This window comes from Chiloscyllium plagiosum, chromosome 25 (assembly GCF_004010195.1).
Source record: "Chiloscyllium plagiosum isolate BGI_BamShark_2017 chromosome 25, ASM401019v2, whole genome shotgun sequence".
Lineage (NCBI taxonomy): Eukaryota > Metazoa > Chordata > Chondrichthyes > Orectolobiformes > Hemiscylliidae > Chiloscyllium > Chiloscyllium plagiosum.
Window position 1 is genome coordinate 45,875,569 of NC_057734.1, and position 6,124 is coordinate 45,881,692.

Sequence of the window (6,124 nt, forward strand, 5' to 3'; positions counted from 1 at the left end):
TAGTGGAAAAAAATAACATGTTGAAGTTTGTACTATTTTTCTAGGACTCAGAGTGGGAAATCAGAGAACCACTGCAGAAATGCTATTCCTCAAAACCTTTCAGGTATGCCAAGTTAAAATGATGGACATTATGATGTATTTGTTATCATCAATATCAGATAGAAGCATTGAAACATTATCTTACACTGTACCACAAACTAGTTCCTCACCATGAACTGATAATCAGTCTTTCACAATATACTGAAAATCAATCCCGCTCTGATGCAAGTGTGCATTCAGAAACATGTAGTTTATTTTTGTGTGCTGTGCCTTTAAGACCAAAGTGGAAATTGTCTGAAAAAAGGTTAATTGGTTGCCTGATTATGACATCAATAGGTTCCATGTGATCTGGGGTTGCTATGGAGATGAACAGCTAAGAAGCACAAAGTAAATAGAAAGCTATTTCCAGTTCTGATAAAGACTCATATTGGACACAAAATGTTAACTCCGTTTCTCTCCACAGATGTTGCCAGATCTACTGAGTTTCTCCAGCACGTCCTGCTTTGATTCCACTGGTTTGGGTGTTCAGAACACACTGAGCACTCTTGTAATGAAGAAATAGACAAACCTCTCTTTGAATGAAACCATCTTCTATTTGGCAGTTTTCAAACAGATCTTGATTTGATACAGGTCTCTGAGATAGCACAAAGAACTGTGCTATGGTGTATGTCGTGCTGGTGAAAAGAGGAGAGATCTGAAGACAGGAAAGACAGGGAATTGTGGGTTTAATAAGACACGTTGCTGGCTTTTCAATGTTGCAGAGACTGGCTAAAAGGGTCACAAAAATGAACCTCTGGGGATTCTATGCTATCAAGATTGTTGTAGTTCTAGAGAGAGTCCATGGACCCTCAGCTTGTCATTGTTGGCTGTGTCTAGGAATGTCTGCTGAAAGTATCATCCTTTGTGCGAAGTATAACTCCAAGCCTCCAGTGGAAGGTTTTCCCCCTGTTTCCCGTTTTACTAGGGCTCCTTGATATACTCAGCCAAATGCTGCCTTGATGTCAAGAGCAGTCACTGTCATTTCATCTCTTGAATTCAGCTCTTTTGTCCATGTTTGGGCCAAGGCTATAATGAGGTCAGGGGCCTAGTGATCTTGGTTGAGCCCAAACTGAGTGGTTTCTTTTTGAAAATGTTGCTTCATAGCACCATCAATGACCTCTTCCATCACTTTGCTGATGGTTGAGAGGAGACTAATGAAGAGATAATTGGTTGGTTGGATTTGTCCTACTTTTTCTGTCCAGGATAGAGCTGAACAATTTTGTATATTATTGGGTAGATACAAACTTACAAATCAGGAACAGAAGTAGGCCATTCAGCCCCTCAAATGGTCATACAAGAACATTATAATCTGATCAGATTATAACCTCAAATCCATATCCTAGCCCACATGTGATAATCTTTCAACCCCCTCCTGGATATCAGTGCTGGAGCTGTACTGGATCAGCTTGGCTAGGGACATCATTAGTTCTGGAGTACAAGTCTTCAGTAGCATTGCTGGAATGTTGTCAGGGTCCATAGCCTTTGCAATATCTAGCGTCTTCAGCCATTTCATATGGAGTGACTTGAATTGACTGAAGACTGGTATCTGTGAAGCTGGGGACCTCTGGCGGAGGCTAAGATGGAGCATCCATTTGGCACTTCTGGCTGAAGATTGTTGCAAATACTGGGGCCTTGTCTTCTGCACTATTCAATAGGGACACACTTTACTGTCTCCTCTGTTGCAATATTGGCAATGGGGAAGTAAAAGCACAAAAAAACAGAAAGGCCTGAAAAGGAAGGAACACTTACTTTCAACAAACAAACATTGTCACTGCTGATTGGATGGTGATTTAGTTCCTCAACTCAAACCAAGTCACTGTCGGGAGATGCAGACAGGTTTGCAGAAGTAATGAGGAGCAGTGTGATTGTTATATTTCTGGTATGTGTAACCCAGTGATCTGACTGAACAATGTCAAATCATTGTAAGTCTAAATCCCACGGTGGCAGATTTCGAATTTATATTGCTGAAAAGAGACATATGTTGCTTTTTGTTTTGCAGTCATCAGGACAAATACAAGAATGCCAAATTTGAGTTTAGTTTCTAAAAATCTGGAAATAAAAGCTGATATCACTGGCCATGACCACATGACTAAAGGCTTGCTACTTCAAAGAAGAACAAGGGTTTCATCTGTGTCCTTTAGTAGGCTCCAAATCAGTAAGCCTTACACAGTGAGGAAGGAGAGATGCTATCCAGAGTGAGACATAGCCCAAATGAGGAGATAGTTCATGGACAGTTGGAGGCCATACTGGCTTTTTGTGGCTCATAGTTTGCAAGTCCTTTTTTAATTAGATAATTTGAAGCCCTGAATCAGAGACCTGGCACAAAAGAATGAATCACAGAAAAGTTCTTTGGATGGTGATAGGTAATAATTTGATGATCTATTGTAGGTTACTTTCAGATTGAAAATAAATAGGGAAAATATTTACAAGTTACAAACTAAAAGACCAGTAGGAATTTTTTAAAAATCAAATTAAAGACTAAGCAATTAAAAAATTTAATTATGCTAACTTAATTTAACTTAGTAATTAAAATATTGGGCCAGGTGATGTGTTGTCCCTGCATGATGTGGGAGTTTGTGGATCCCAATTGTGGTTCATAGTGACCACATCTGTAGCAAGTGTTGGTTGCATAAGGAACTCTGGCTCAGAGTTGATGAACTGGAGGCTGAGCTGCAAACACTGCGGCAGATCAGGGAGGGAGAGAGTTACCTGGATGCTGTGTTTCAGGAGGGCGTCACACCTCTTAGATTAATTACCTCGAATTCAGCAGTGTACAGGGAGAGGAGGGTGTGACTACAAGTGAAGCAGGTAGAGGGATCAGGAGGTAGTGCTGAAGGAGCCTCATCCCTTGAACTTGTCTGGGTGAAAATGAAGACTGTAGATGCTGGAGAATTAGAGTCAAGATTAGAGTGGTGCTGGAAATGCACAGCAGGTCAGGCAGCATCCGAGGAGCAGGAAGATCGACGTTTCAGGCAGGAGTCCTTCATCAGGAATGAGACTGGAAGCCTCAGGGGTGGAGAGATAAATGGAAGGGGGTGGGGCTGGGGAGAAGATAGCTGGGAGTGCAATAGGTGACTGGAGGAAGGGGTAAAGGTGATAGGTCAGAGAGCATGGTGGAGTGGATAGGTGGGAAGAAAGATTGACAGGTGGGACAGATCATGACGATGGTGCTGAGCTTGAAGTTTGGAACTGGGGTAAGGTTGGGGGAGGGGAAATGAGGAAACTGGTGAAGTCCACATGGATGTCCTGAGGTTGAAGGGTTCCGAGGCAGAAGATGAGGCGTTCCTTGAACTGGTCTACCAGATTTCAGATTCCTGCTATTGATGAGAGCAGGGGTTGTAGGGAGGATGAGCAAACAGAACAAAAGCACCATGGTACAGGGAGCCATTCAAGAGGGAGAAAAAAGACAAATGTAGTTGTAATCAGGGATTGTATAGTCAGGGGAATAGACATTGCTCACTATGGCCAGGATTGAGAGTCCCAATGACTATTTTGCCTTCCTGCTGCCGGGTTCAGGATATCTCATCTGGGTGATGGAGGAAGTTGGAGTGGGAGGAGTAAGATCCAGTTGGTATGGATCCACGTAGGTACCAACAACATCAGTAAAAAGAGGAAAACGATTCTGCTGAGGAAATATGAGCAGCTAGGAGTTAAAGTAAAAAGCAGAAACAAAAAAAGGTAATAGTCTCCAGATTACTACCCAAGCCACAAGCAAATTGGCACAGATTCAATGAGATTAAGTGGTAAATGTGTGGCTGCAAGATTAGTGTGGGAGAAACAGGTTTGAATTCATAAGACATTGGCACTAGCACTGGGGAAGGAGGAAGGTGATCCGATTGGATGGGCTCCACCTGAATCACGCTGGGGTGAGTGAATTGCATAACTAGGGCTGTAGATAGGGTTTTAAATTTAAGGGTGGAGGATGGGTGGGTATCATTTGTATGAAAATTATGGAAAAGTTCAAAGGGGAGAGGTGATAGGGAGGGCTCTGCAGAAGTTATTAAAGTTTCCAGAACAAGTAATAGGAAAGAGAGTTTGGTAAGAGTCAGGAATCTAACTTCAGGCACAGAAGATAAGGGGACAACTATTGAGAAGGGGGTTGGGGGGGGGGGGGGGGGGGGCGGGGAGGGGGAGTCAATACAGGACTAAAGGTGAGATTACAATGTTTTAAAGGCCTTTGGATAAGTACATGAATAGGAAAGGTTTGGAGGAATATGGGCAGGAGCAGGCAAATGGGACTACTTTAATTTTGGTCTATGTTTGGCATGGACTGGTTGGACCAAAGGCTCTGTTTCTGTGTTGTATGTCTCTATGATTCTGACAAGGTAAATGAGCTTATAGCATAGACTGAATTTGACAGGTATGATGCCGCAGATATCAAAGACACATGGCTGCAAGGGGATCAGGGCTAGGAACTTAATATTCAAGGACACGTGTCCAACCGAAAGGACAGGCAGATGAGCAGAGGGGCAGTGTTGCCTTGTCAGTAAGAAATGAAATTAAAATCGATAGCAAGTGATTTAGAGTCAGAAAGCTTGCAATCTGTGTGGGTAGAGTTGAGGCACCTAAAAGAGAAAGAGACCCTGATAGGAGTTGTATACAGGCCTCCTAGCGGTAGTCGTGATGTGGGGAAGAAAATAAATCAGGAAATAGAAAAGGCATGTAAGAAAGGCACTGTTACAGTAATCGTGGGGGACTTTAACATGCAGGTGGAGTGGGAAAATCAGGTTGGTAGCAGATCCCAAGAAAAGGAATTCATGGAATGTCTACAAGATGGCTTTCTGAAGCAGCTTGAGGTACTCCTATTAGAGAATAGACGGTTCTGGATCTGGTGATGTGTAATGAGGCAGACTTGATTAGGAAGCTCAAGGTGAAGGAATCCCTGGGGGACAGTGACTATAATATGATAGAATTCAGCCTGCAGTTTGAGAGGGAGAAGCTGGTATCAGGTGTAACAGCATTACAATTGAGTAAAGGTAACTACAAAGACAGGAGAGAGGAGCTGGCCTGAGTTGATTGGAAGGAGAGCTGAGCAGGGACGATGGTGGAGTAGCAATGGCAGGTGTTCCTGGGGATAATTGAGGAGGCAAAGCAGACATTCATCCCAAGGAAGAAGAAACATACTAAGGGGAGGAATGAGGCAACCATGGCTGACAAGGGAAGTCAGGGGCAGCATCAAAGCAAAATAAAACAGAATACAATGTGATGAAAATGAGTGATAAGCCAGAATCTTTTTAAAACCATCAAAGGATGACTAAAAAAGCAATGGGAGGTGGCCCAGGAATGGGGAGGAGAAGATGAAATATAAGAGTAAGCTATCTAGAAGTATAAAAGGAGAGGATTGTTTGGGTATCAAAAAGGTAAGAGATAAGTGTGAATATTGGACAGCTGGAAAATGAGGCTAGAGAAGTAACGATGGAGAACATATAAATGTCGAGGAACTGAATAGGTACTTTGCATCAGTCTTCACAGTGAAAGACACTAATAGCATACCAGAACTTCAAGAGAGTTGGGGGCAGAGATGCGTGTAGCGGAAATCACCGAGAAGTTATTGGGGCAAGTGAACAGTCTGAAGATGAATGCATCACCCGGACCAGATGAACGGCACCCCGGAGTTGTGAAGGAGATAGCTGAGGAGATTGTGGAGGCATTGATGCTGATCTTTTAGGAATCAGTGGAGTCAGGGAGGGTACCAGAGAACTGGAAAATGGCTAATGTAACACCCCTGCTTAAGAAGGGAAGGAGGCAGAAGACAGGAAACTATAGGCTGACCTCAGTGTTTGGTAAGACTTGAGAGTCCATTATTAAAGATGAGATTGTGGAGTACTTGGAAGTCCATGGTAAAATAGGTTTGAGTCCGCACAGCTGCTTCAAAGGGAGGTAATGCCTGACAAATCTATTAGAATTCTGAGGTAATGAGCAAGTTCAACAAAGGGGAGCCAGTGGGCGTGATCTATTGGATTTCCAGAAAGCCTTTGACAAGGTACTACACGGGAGGCTGCCAAGTAAGATAACAGCTAATGGTGTTGTTAGAGGCAAGGTACCG